The sequence below is a fragment of the Lathyrus oleraceus genome, chromosome 7, assembly GCF_024323335.1.
Source record: "Lathyrus oleraceus cultivar Zhongwan6 chromosome 7, CAAS_Psat_ZW6_1.0, whole genome shotgun sequence".
In the NCBI taxonomy this organism is placed as follows: Eukaryota; Viridiplantae; Streptophyta; class Magnoliopsida; order Fabales; family Fabaceae; genus Lathyrus; species Lathyrus oleraceus.
This window is the reverse complement of record NC_066585.1, coordinates 236,339,146-236,353,305: the sequence shown is the minus strand read 5'-3', so window position 1 is coordinate 236,353,305 and position 14,160 is coordinate 236,339,146. Positions and strand designations below refer to the sequence as shown.

The following is a 14,160-nucleotide window of genomic DNA, read 5'->3' as shown; positions in this document are numbered from 1 at the left end:
TACAACATGTTGCTTATGGACAACGACATAACATTCACAATATTTCATAATTGATTTGTATCATAGAGATTCGACAAAATTTTATATCCAATGTCAATTACTTAACACAACTTTTTTTTTATCCGTTAAGACCGACTATGTATAGCAAAAGTAACATAAACATTAATTTAACCAAAATTTCCAAATTTAACCAAACATATCATAGACAAGATAGGTTCGCGGCTATTAAACACATCTACTGTATCCCCGGTCTCTTTAGTATTGATGGTCGCTACGAATCTGAAATGTCCTGTTACTGTCAACGACTCTAACATCAAATTTCATTATTACGTACAACAGCTAGCACATGGTTTATGACAAATTTTCGAGGACGTTCAAATTTCTTGCTTTCAAGTACATATTCTTTCATTGATTTCTAATTCTCTGCATTCAAAACAGCTATTTAAAATCAGAGAAGATCTTCCTCTGCATTTATGATACATCACCCTACCAAAACTATTCATGCTCATATCACATGGGTGTCTTAATTTGTTTATCGGTTCTGTGTTTTTCCATGTAGCTATTTTAATCTTTCGACACCTGGATTTTGATCTCAATTCTCAAACATAAGTTGTATAATTTATTGCTTTTGCTGTTTTAAACTATTTTTTCTAGAATAAGTTGTGTAATTTATTGCAATTTTGTCTATTTTAAATCTTGTATAATTCTTCGTAATTTTGTTATTTGTGAATATTAGAGATATAATCTAGTTAGCCCTTTAAATATTGCACTTGTAATAGAAAAACCTACTATGGTAGGTAAATTATTTGCATTTATAAATGTATAGTTTCCCTCTCATGTAACTAACATTTTATTCAATGAAAATAGTTGCAATGAAAATGTTCACACTTTTTATACTTTTTATTATTGTATACTTTTTATTATATGGTATAAGATTGCTCATCGCATCCATGGTTGCTTCGAACCAAATATCACTTGTTCAATCAAATTTAGTTGATGTTTCTCATCATCTCCATTTTTTATTCAAGATTTCGAAAAAAATTAGATGATTTTTTTTCTCATTTATGACGTCAACAAGAAGAATTATACATAATCACGCATAACCTTACTAAATTCATAGCATGCGCTTGAATTCCTCTTCGATTTGTAGATGATGAATTTCGGCGTGTCAATTGAGTTAATCCCGGATATTCATGTGTCTCCAACAAAATCAAATAAAAATTACACATAAATGAACGACAAACATACAATAAATTGCATCACTATTTTGTTTTAGATGACAAAATCAAACTTCTTAAAAATATTCACTTAAAAAGCACAACATTACAATGTATAAATTTCTGTTGCTTACAAATAACTAGAAATTGCTTTTTTATAGAGACCGTGTCAAAATTGAGAGACATATCATACATCACACCATCTTTCAATATATGATTTTATAATGGTTAATTTTATAAATATTCAATTTAAGGTCAATTATGGATCCGTCTCTTGAATGATATTAAGAGCCTTGGCCATCTCCGCTCAATCCCATGGTGTAACATAAGAGCAAAAATGAGCGGTCCTGACAAGTTGTAAGCACGTTGACATAATTTGTTCATCCCCAAGGTGTAACCTCGATGTCTGGCCATTAAGAAACGTAATCCATAAAGAAATAGATTGACATTTTACCCTTACCCAATACAGTAGTGCCGATTGATCAACCATATTGATAGCATTCGATAAATCTACCATGAATTTAGTCAAATAACCTTCTTCCTATCGTTTGTTCAACACCCCGTTAATACTTTGCAAAATTGTTTTAATATCATTTGATATCCGTACTCCAAATTAAAAAGCATTGAGATATGTGCCAATTCTACACCAACTCCTTTCTTAGCAATCTTTTACCAACATTTTTCATCATCAAACTTCATAAGCTACAAACTTCAAACTCATTGAACATCTTAAAATTGGTTTTATAAATAAATAATTTATTGTTGAACCAAAGGAATATTAAAAAAATATAAAATATATATTCATTTTATAATTTATTGTGCAAGTGTATGTGTATCATTTTGTGTCACAAAATCATTTGTCAATAATTATCAAAGGGAGTAATAAATTTCAAGTTCTATGTTCAGGGCGAAAATTCAAACTCATGCTAGTCTTTTGTAGTAGTTGTAACTAACGATACATAGCGACTAAGGTAAGTGTGATGTTTTTTTCTTGCTGAAAGCGATCTAGGAATCCTTTAACAGCTGCATGTGTCAATGGTTTGGTTTTTCCTTTGCTAGTTGGTTGTTCAAACAAGTTGAATTGCAATATGATTTTCCATTTTGAGAGTCTTCTTGTGGTTGTGAGTAGAATCAATAATCCATTAATGAGACACCACAGTATCCAGAGGAAAATTACTCAACGGACAGACGAGGAATTTAAAAAACAAATGAGATAAGTAACTGTCAGGTTAAAGTCACAGAGATTTGTTATATCTTTGTGATAGGTACTTTGCCCATTCTCATAGTCGTGCCTTTTTTTCAAATTTATCAAATATTTTAAAAGAAAATAATATGCTTTTGTTAATGCAATTTCCAATCATATATAATATATAAGTGAGATTTAATTTACTCTAAGAATAGTTTTTTAAATTTATTCTAAATTACAGCTTTTAAATTGAATTTTATATAATAATTAATAATTTTATTTAATTGTAATTAACATTTTTATTCAATTAATCATTCGATCATATCAAAATTAAAATCTATGATTTAATATATATATATATATATATATATATATATATATATATATATATATATATATATATATATATATATATATATATATATATATAAATAAATAAAAGGAGCTACATATGGGGGTCACTTGCCCCCCTATAGTTTCAACACATATTTTTTTAATAAAATGTATACTAAATTTTTAAACTTCCGATTTTGTTATCACGTAATAAGTATTAATTTATCTAGTTTATTTATTGTAGGTTTTTTTCAGTCAATTAATTTTAGATCTTAGATAAAAATTAATTGAAAAATTAAATTTTCTTAATCATCATTATTTTAACTAAAAACAAAAAATATTAAGATGCTTATCTTAAAATATTTTTAAAAACAGAAAAAATAATTCAATACATAAAATGTATGTTTAAAATAAAAAATGTATTAAAATATATTTATAAATAACATCACAACATAAAAGTTTTGGCTCCATATATATATATATATATATATATATATATATATATATATATATATATATATATATATATATATATATATATATATATATATATATATATATATATATATATATATATATATATATATATATATATATATATATATATATATATATATATATATATATATATATATACTACTTTCGATTCAAAATATTTGTTGTTTAAGATTTTTGCACACTGATTAAAAAAATATAATAATATTATAATAAGATATTACATTTTATAAATTAACCTTATAAATTTATTGGAGTTAGTGTCTAGAGTAACAAATAAATGACGTACTTGAAAAAATATGAATAATTTTTGCAATGAAAAATGATAATAACATTCATTTTGAAACAAATTTTATTTATTAAAATGACAGTAATTTTGAAACGAAAGGAATAAATATGTACATCCCAAGAAATTACAATGGTGATTATCCATTTGACTTTTTTCTTAATCATCTCACCACGTTGGACCTTAAGCTTGGACGATCATGATCGCGAATGAAAAGGCCTATATAAAGAGAATTGAGTGTGAAATAAACCTTTTTAGGTAGGATGTTGGTTGACATATATTTAGGTTTTTGTCGAGAGTTTGGAGGGGAGAACTTTGAAAAAAGAGAATGATTGAGTGAAAAAATATAATGATTTAGGTGAGAAGAGTTTTGGAGAATTTATTTTTATTCAAAAACCAAAATTTTCCAAATCCGTGGAACTAAAAAATTGTATTGGATGGGGTTTACATGGTTTTGAAAAGCTTAGATAAATTATTCAAATATAATTTTTGTTGTTATAGTATTCTAAAATCTAAAAATATATTAATGATAAACAATGTTTTATCATTCTATAAAAAATCTTTTTTTCAAAAAATATTAAAGATTTCTCTATATTTAAAAAAAAATCATTTTTTGAAGTCTACCTTTCCCCTCCCCTCCAAACCCCCAAACAAAGCTTTAAAGACCATTATTGTATAACATCAACATATTCTAAAGGTGTCTCTCAAATGTAATAAGTGATGAATGAATGATCATGAATGCCCATTATGTTGATTAATGACATTCAAAGTCTTAGTCTTGGATCAAGCACTCGAGAATTAGTATAAGAGAATGTCACGGTAACTGAAAAAGACATACTCAATTATACCGCAAAAAATAACTCATTATGACTTTTTCTAACATGTATCAGAGTTATCCATTAGTGTTTTTATGTGAACATTTAGCGTCCACCGTGTGGCTCTGGTAAAACTTGTTTGTGTCATACAAATATCTTCAGTCTGTCGATCACATCCTCCCCATGTGCAGAGCAACCAACAACAATAATCAAGTGTCTGAGGCTATCATTGAGGAATTGATCATCGTTGTGGAAGGTTTTGTGTCGTCATAATGAATTATTGTTGGGCAACATATACACATTACAACAAAATCAACATTAACCCAAACCTTAAGAGAAAGAAATGGAGGATACGGTCGACCCACAACCTATAACGAAAAAAATATGGGATGATCAAGTCCTAGATAATTTTAAACCACCTTTGTTGGCCACTTTTGGTGATAAGAGTGGGTCTGAGAAGCATATCATAACAATCATCACTCAGATGACCATCATTGGTGCTATTGACTCGTTGAAATACAAGTTGATGGCGATTACATTGAAGGACGCCGCTTTACGCTGGTACATGAGTGTCTCAAGGTTCTCTATAACCAATTACCAAGATTTATCTAGAAAATTGATACATTATTTTTCTGCCAGCAAGCATAGAAAAGTGTGGACCCCAAGTCTCTATAATGTTCATCAAGGGAAGACCGAGTCATGCAAGAATGTCTGGCTCGTTTTAACGAAGACACCATCAAAGTCACCCATACTAATCAAGAAATATTCGTAGGGCCTTTCCGAAATGGCCTCAGGACAAGGAATTTCAGTGAGTCCCTGGCCTAAAATTTGAAATCATCGATGTAGGAGATAATGGCGTAGACATAATGTTAAAATAAAGGTGAGGAGAGTAATGCAGAAAAAAGAACAATGAATACGAAGGAGAAAGGAATATTCAAATCATAAATAACTGGGAAAAATAAAACATCAAGATCAAGCGTCTGCACGATAAAAAGTAATGTTCAATCCCAACCGACTGACATATTATTATTTTACCCCACTAAATTCAAGGTGTGAGAGAATCATGCAAGAAGTTAGTCATGCAAAGATCCTTCTCGAACCAAACCCGCCCAAGGACAATGTGATGGCGATGAATATTGACAAATGATGCAAGTACCATAGAGTTCGGGGTCACCATACTAACGATTGACACCACTTGAGTAAGGTGATTGAGAAATTGATCTAGATGGGCCACTTTCAAGTGTGTGAGTTTGTTTGGAAAATGATTTGAAAATGGATATATGATTTTGTTTTATTTGAAATGAGTTTGCTAAAAATTTGTTATTGAGGCTTGCAATGCGCGTGAAAAGTGGTCCCTGTTATGATGTATGAAATTACTTGATTATATGATGATATGGTAATGATTATAACTAACTTATTTCCTTTTAATTTTGTCTTATATGTTGCACATGTGATGGTGATTAATGAGCATGAATATACCATGGATAACATGATGGAAAGGCTTGGCTTGGAGCTTGGCCTGACATGGTTTGATGGAGTGAAGGCAAGACTTAAAATGTTAATGTTGAAGCTTGTTGCAGCTGGGCGCACATGGATGAGAAAAAAGCACATGAAGCTTCTTTTATCATCTGTTTTATGTTATTCGTGCGTTTTGAAGCACAATGGTGCATATGTAATGAAATGTGTATGTAATAGAAATATTGTGTGAAAACATGTACTTAGTACACCAATGCAAATGTACAACAATAAATTTATGTAGAAATTCAAAGTTATCCTAATTGAGTATAGAATTGGTCTTATATGAAAAAGATTAATCTTATCATGTTCTATATGAATGAAAAATATCCTAGACATAAACTTAACCAAATAGTAGACCAAACTCATTATTAAATAAAAATAAAATACAAAATGAGATACAAATAGTAATTAAAGGTCAAAGATAAAAGTCAACATTTTTTACTTTTGTCTCATTCTCAAATATATGCCAATGGATGCACAAAAAATGAAAATAAATGCAATACAAATGAACTAGCAATGAAAGTCAAACAAAAATCCAAATCTTGACCTTTGACTTTCAATCCCATAATATGTTGATGGATGTCAATGATACAAAGGAAACATGAGCAAATAATAAGATGAAAATAGTCAATCTTGGATCATTTATCTAATCCTTAAACACATATGATAGTGATGCAGATGATTAATGACCATAGAACTGTAAGAACAAGATTTGGTTATGCATTTGGCCTTTAGTTTTGATGATAACAATGCATTGTTTCTTAGAGAACAATTTTGTACACTAATAGTTTTTATCTAGTGTGCAGTTATTGCTAGCAGGTTCCGACTCTGAAGAATTGACGTGTGACGTCATCAGATTCTAAAATCACTACACTCTGACTCTGAAGAGATACAAGTGCTTTACAAGATGCTGTCAAGTTTTAGAAAGCTCTTAGACAATGGTTCTGATGAACGTTTGTGCTAAAGCTTCTGACTGTGACTCTGATTGAAGAGCCTCTGAAGGTTTGTTAGCCTTCAATATTATGCGCTCAAGTTCTGAATATTCTGAAGAACAAGATCTGAAGACTTTGAAGACCAAGTTCTGAGGAACTGTGTTAAGCCATTGAAGACCGAGGTTTTGAAGATTTTATCAACTAGTATCTTGATCCTTCTAAGCATGCTTCAACATAATTTCATCATAAGCTTATGAAGATTAGAAGATAAGATCAAAAGGTTTTGCATCATAAAAATATTAAACAATACAAGATCACCCTTCCCTCCACTACGCTGATTTTGTAGGCTAAGGACAATACTATTGTACCATTTTGTCTCCTATATGCAAACCGTTACACAAAAAGACTATTACAATTTTTTATTCCAATTCTACCCTCCAACTTATCTTTTAATTGTCTATATATAGAAGACTTAGAAGAATGGAAGATGTTGCTAATGCTCATGCTTGTTAACACTTACGTTATTGAACATACACTCGCTATTTGCTAAAGTATATTATTTATGTGTATAGTTTTTGTAAACACACAAGAGTTGTTGCTCGTTATTGTGTGAAAAAATCATTGTATTTAGCTTGTCTTAGTCTACTTCCTTAGAAGAAATACTTGCAAACACACACTTGTAAATCTCAAAGTTGATTGAGTGGTTTCCTTGAGTGACTAGGTTTTAGTTAGATAGACTCAAGAAGACAAAGAAGGTTTGTATTTGTGGTGTATGTAATTGATAACGCGAAAATGTATCGTATATTTGACTTAACATGCATTGCTTTTTACTTGATTTTCCATAGTATTACGCTGTACTTTATGTTTATTTCAGGTATATATCGAATAAGAGATGTCTAGACAAGCAAAAGGGGAAAATAGCAAAAAGGAAAGAAAAAAGGGAAGAAAATGGAGCAAAATAAAGAATGGTGGCGCCCACCACATGGGAGAGTGGCACCCGCCACATGGATTAAAGAAGGGTGGTGCCCACCACACTAGAAGAATGCGGCACCCACCACACGAGAGAGTGGCGCCCGCCATGTGGATCAAACTAGGGTTGTGGCAGCCGCCACCAACCCATTCCTCCTTGTTCCTCTCCACAATTTTCTCCATGTTCTCGTTCAACAAACCGCTCCCCACTAGTAGATATTCAAGGCTATTTTTAAGGAGGAGTAGGGAGTATTATATAGACTTCAGTCTTCAGAGAACGGGGTGCACTTTTAGCCAGATTTTGTTGTTAGTTTTTCTTAAGCAGATATTTACCTGTAAAGTGATAGATTCTCCATATCGGGGACTATTACGATTTTTTGTTTTAAGCAACTGAATTTGATTGTAACGGCGTACCCGATTGCCAAAGCGTGTCGGCATTGTTTGAATTCAAGAATCAGAATTCATTCCAAGTTTTCGGTTTATATTCTTGATTTTATTTTAATTGCTATTTTAATTGTTTATGGCTTATCTCATGTTTAATTATCAGAATATCATGTTTGTTCCCGAATCCATGTTTGGTTTGTCGAGTGTATGCCAAGTACTCGCTCTCAAGGCGAGAAATTAGAGCTACCATTCGACGAACTAGAGCGTTCTCTAAGATTAGAACATTGGATACGAGACTTGATACGAGAACACTGTATCAAGCAAAGTCTTCTTGATCCTAATACCCCTATTCCTGAACCAGTTATACAACCAGATATGGCCAAAGGACCACATAACCGTCCTCTCAAGTAATATGTCATCCCTTCACATGATGAACCTCATAATAGAATCGCTGCCCCTGCCATCGAGGCAAATAATTTCGAGCTAAAACCTTCATTATTGTCAGCCGTACAACAAAACCAATTTTCCGTTAGTCCCACGGAGGACCCGAAGCTACATTTGTCAGTGTTTTTGCAATACGCAGACACAATGAAAGCGGATGGTGTCATCCCCGAAGCTGTAAGACTACGTCTTTTACCTTTCTCATTAAGAGATTGAGCTAGAGCTTGGCTCCAGTCTCTACCATCCAACTCTGTCACTACGTGGAACGAGTTGAAGAAAGTTTTCTTAGCACGATATTTCTCACCTAGTAAGACGGCTATGCCAAGAGCCCTAATAAACGGGTTTAAACAAAAAGACAACGAATCACTTTTTGAAGCTTGGGAGAGATACAAGGACATGATGAGGCTTTGTCCACATCACGGTATAGAAGAGTGGTTGATCATCCATAACTTTTACAACAGTCTCTTGTAAAACACAAGATTGACAATAGACGCCGCCGCAGGTGGCGCACTGATGGATAAACCCAATAATAAGGACTATCAACTTATCAAAAGTATGACCCAAAATTACTACCAGTGGGGAAGTGAAAGAACCTCCGTAGAGAAACCTCCAACGAAAGGCGGTATGTACGAAATAAGCAGTCTAGACCATGTTAATGCTAAGGTAGATGCTCTTACTCAAAAGATAGAAAACCTGACCATAACACCCGCAGCCACCGTGGCTGCCGTAGCACCAAACTACGAGATATGCGGAATTCCTGGGCATGCTACCCCTGAATGTCAACTTTTGATAGGAATCTCCAAAGATCAAGTGAGTTATGCTCAAGGAAATCCTTACTCAAACACCTATAACCCAGGTTGGAAGAACCATCCGAACTTTTTGTACAAAAATAATAACACATTGCATGCACCTAACTAAGCACCTGCTGTACCACCAGGATATCATAAAGTTGCCACAAATACACCTAGGAAGTCAAACCTTGAAATAATGATGGAAAACTTAATAGCTACCCAAGCCCAAACAAATAAGGATTTCCTAAATCAAAACATACACACTACTAAGCAAATCAAGCAGTTAGCAAATAAGGTAGATGCTTTAGCCACCCATAACAAAATGTTAGAAACAGAAATTTCGCAAGTGGCTCAACAATAAGCACCTATTGCTGCCCTTGCAAGTACATTTCCTGGACAACCACAACCAAACCCGAAAGGTTATGAAAATGCTATTATACTACGAAGTGAGACAGAATTAGACGGACCGACCGACCCTAGAATTCAAAGTCCAACCATGCACCAAGACCCTGGTAAGTTAACTGAGAAGGAAGACGAACTAAAGGAAGATAAAAGCGAAGAGGCCATAGATAAAGAAGAACCATATGTGCCTCCACCACCGTATAAACGTCCTATCCCATATCCTCAAAAACTTGTTAAATCTAAAAGTGTAGGGAAATTTAAGGTACCCAATCATATGCCTTGCCCGAAGAAACCAACATTAGAACTTAAAACGCTACCCAAATATTTAAGGTACGAATTCCTAGACACTGAACTCGAGCGACTTGTAATAGTTAATGCAGACTTAGGGCAGATAGAAACCGAAAAACTCCTACACGTTTTAAGGAAATATCCGACTGCTTTAGGCTACAATATCTCAGATCTAAAAGGAATAAGCCATTCCATATGCACACATCACATTATGCTAGAGGAAGACAATAAGACCTCTAGAGAACATCAAAGAAGGATAAATGCCATTCTGAGCGATGTAGTAAAGAAAGAAGTGAAAAAGCTGTTAGAAGCAGGGATTATCTACCCAATATCCGATAGTCAATGGGTCATCCCAGTACATGTCGTACCAAAGAAGGGAGGCGTCACAGTTGTTAATAATGAAAAAGGCGAATCTATAGCACAAAGAGTGGTAACTAAAAGTAGAATGTGCATTGATTATAGAGAATTAAACAAAGCCACTCGAAAGGATCATTTTCCTTTACCGTTTATTGATCAAATGCTTGAACGATTGACTAAGCATTCTCACTTCTGCTATTTAGGCGGTTATTCAGGATTCTTCCAAATTTCCATTCATCCTGACGACCAAGAGAAAACAATCTTCACATGTCCCTATGGTACGTTCTTCTATCCACGAATGCCGTTCGGATTATGTAACGTCTCGCAACATTCCAAAGATGCATGATGTCAATTTTCCCTGATTTTATAGACGAAATCATGGAAGTCTTTATGGATGATTTCTCTGTTTGCGGTAAGTGTTTTAAAGGATGTTTATCGAATCTTGAAATGGTACTTGAAAGATGCGTAAAAGTGAACCTCGTGTTAAACTGGGAAAAACGCCATTTCATGGTCCGACAAAGAATCGTACTCGGACACATAGTATCTGGTAAGGGGATTGAAGTTGACAAGGCTAAAGTAGAAGTTATAGAAAACCTTCAACCTCTGAAAACCATAAGAGAAATACGAAGTTTCTTAGGACACACCAGTTTCTACCGACGATTCATTAAAGATTTCTCAAAAATCACCAAACCACTAACTGGCTTATTGAGGAAAGACGTCGAATTCATCTTTGACGAGAAATGCCTAACAACGTTTGAACAATTGAAACCAACTCATATCACCGCACCTATCATGCAACCGCACGATTGAAGATTACCATTTGAAATCATGTGTAACGCTAGTAACTATGTCGTAGGCGCAGTCTTAGGACAAAGAAGGGATAAGAAGCTTCATGTAATATACTACGCAAGTAGAACCTTGGGTAAGAGGGGCACTGAGAACGTCGTAGCTGATCACTTGTCAAGGATGAAAGGTATGGAACCCGAACGAGTGCCTATCAATGATGATTTCCCTTACGAACGACTCATAGCCCAGTTGGAAAGTAATACAACTAAATATGCTTTAACCTATGAGGATACCGAAACAAACGAGGTAGTGGAAGCAATTTACACTAAAACGACATTGTCATGGTATGCTGACTTCGTCAACTACTTAGCATCTAGGGTGCTTCCACCAGACTTGACTTACCAACAAAAGAAGAATTTTTTTCCATGATCTTAAACAATACTATTGGCATGAGCCTCTGCTTTTTAAAAGAGGCGCTGACGGTATCTTCCATCGATGTGTCCCCGAAGATGAAGTAGGAAATATAATCTCCCAATGTCATGCTGCCCCCTATGGAGTACATGCAAGCACCTCAAAGACTTGCGCCAAGCTCTTTCAAGCCGGCCTCTTTTGGCCCACTCTGTGGAAAGATGTCCACATCGCGATCATAAATTGCGATCGGTGCCAACGCACTAGCAACATCTCCAGACGCGACAAAATGCCACTTAAAGGCATTTTAGAAGTAGAAGTCTTCGACGTGTGGGGAATTGATTTCATGTGACCTTTCCCATCTTCTTTTGGTAACAAGTACATACTCGTTGTGGTCGATTACGTATCAAAATGGATCGAGGCTATAACCTCTCCAACAAATGATGCACAAGTGGTAATTAGAGTCTTTAAGCATATAATATTCCCTAGATTCGGCGTGTCGAGACTTGTCATCAGTGATGGTATCTCCCATTTCATTTCAAAGATTTTCGAAAAGCTATTACTAAAATATGGAGTCCGACACCGCGTAGAAACACCCTATCACCCACAAACGAGTGGGAAAGTAGAGGTCTCGAATAGAGAAATCAAGAAAATCTTAGAAAAAACAGTTGCCACCTCTAGGAAAGATTGGTCCTCAAAATTACACGAAGCCCTGTGGGCATATATGACAGCTTATAAGACCCCAATAGGAACCACACCATTTAAGCTAGTTTATGGAAAATCGTGTCATCTGCCTGTAGAATTAGAACATAAGACATATTGGGCCATTAAGACCCTTAATCTCAATTATACTACCGCAGGCGAGAAAAGAATATTAGATATCCATGAACTAGAAGAACTTAGATTAGACGCGTACGAGAATTCCCGGATCTATAAAGAAAGAACAAAAAAATGGCATGACAATCGTATATCGAGGAAAGAGTTTAAGGAAGGTGACAAAGTACTTCTGTTTAACTCCCGAATTAGACTCTTTCTAGGAAAACTTCTTTCTAGGTGGTTCGGTCCCTTTGAAATTACCAACGTCTTTCCAAATGGAGCGATAGAGATAAAGGGAAAAGCTAGCGAACCATTTACCCTAAACGGGAAGGGTTTGAAACATTACCATAACATTGACAACAAAGATTTTTTCGAGAATCTAAAACTTGCAGAGCTGTCAGCTCATTCACTGAATTAACCTTTAACAAATTTCTGTCGAGGTTACGATAGTAAACAAAGCGCTTGGTGGGAGACAACCCACACTCTATTTTTAATTATTAATTCTATCATCTAAATTTCTATTTATTATTATTCCTTATTTCTCATATTTTTTCTTTCTTATTTTTCATAAAGTCACTCGGTATTTTTCTTTATTATTAACCATTACTAACTTAGTGATATTGTCTACTTTAATTTATCTAGCTACTGACTTTCACAATGCAACAAGTAGACTACATGGATATAGTCTTCAGAGGCAGAGGTCAAAGAAGACTCTTTGAGGCTCTAGCTCAGAGAGAGATGACAATAACCATATACCCTGATGGACGTATCATGACTAAGTTAGGTATATGAGATAGTATTATGTTCCTAATTAACCAAATTGGTTGGGATACTTTTGCTATCAAAAGAAAATTTAGTTCTTACCGTAGGCTAACCTTAGAATTCCTAAGCTCCCTAGTTTACTTGCCAAGCCATGGTATCAGATTTAACAAAGGCCTCATCACCTTTAGGATGTTTGATATTGAGTATCACTACAATCATAGAGAAATAACTGAACTCCTAGGATGCCTAAATGGTCCTGATACCTTTACCATCACCCAGGAAGACCTGCTTACAGACCTTGAACTACATTACTTTTGGGGTAGCATTACAGGAAACAACCATCCTTAGCCGGATCTCATGCATTCTGAGAACATCCACAACCCTGCCATCTGTTACTTTCATAAGATCCTAGCTCACACCTTATTTGGAAAAGAACAAAACATAACCTTCGTGTCCAAAGACGAATTCTTTATAATGTATTGTGCATCACATGCCCGTCCTGTTAATGCCACTACATTTATGATAGCCAACTTAGACCATATGGCACAAACTAACCATGGACCAATCTTAATAGGGGGCTTAGTGACCATGATCACAAATGCATATGGACTGAGACAACCACTTATCAGACTTAACCCTCTAGGTGGAATACGACCAATGAACATTCAATTTTGTTTCAACACTGGTATCATTATAAATCTGGGCCCGGATGTGTTTGAATTTTTAATTAACAACCAAGTCGTACACATGTTTACCTTGCCAGACCATATGACGAGTGTACATGATAGGAACAACTGGCTCTTTGATTTGGAAGGACCACCAGATGCACCACCATCTCCTATAGAGACACCCCAAATCTATGACCATTATGATACCTATCTCTCTGACGCTGACTCGTGCACCCCTGTTGTACCTGCTGCGCCTCCTACCGATCATGTTGCTGTCATCGACGTTGTCCAGACCGACATCGCCAA

General features: G+C 34.5%; 1 non-coding gene across 1 annotated transcript; it reads right to left on the bottom strand.

Moving 5' to 3' along the window:
* Positions 1-8,894: 8,894 nt before the first annotated feature.
* On the bottom strand, positions 8,895-9,001 carry LOC127109464 (small nucleolar RNA R71). Its single transcript, XR_007796746.1, has one exon. It is a non-coding gene; the product is annotated as a small nucleolar RNA R71 (small nucleolar RNA).
* Positions 9,002-14,160: the final 5,159 nt, after the last annotated feature.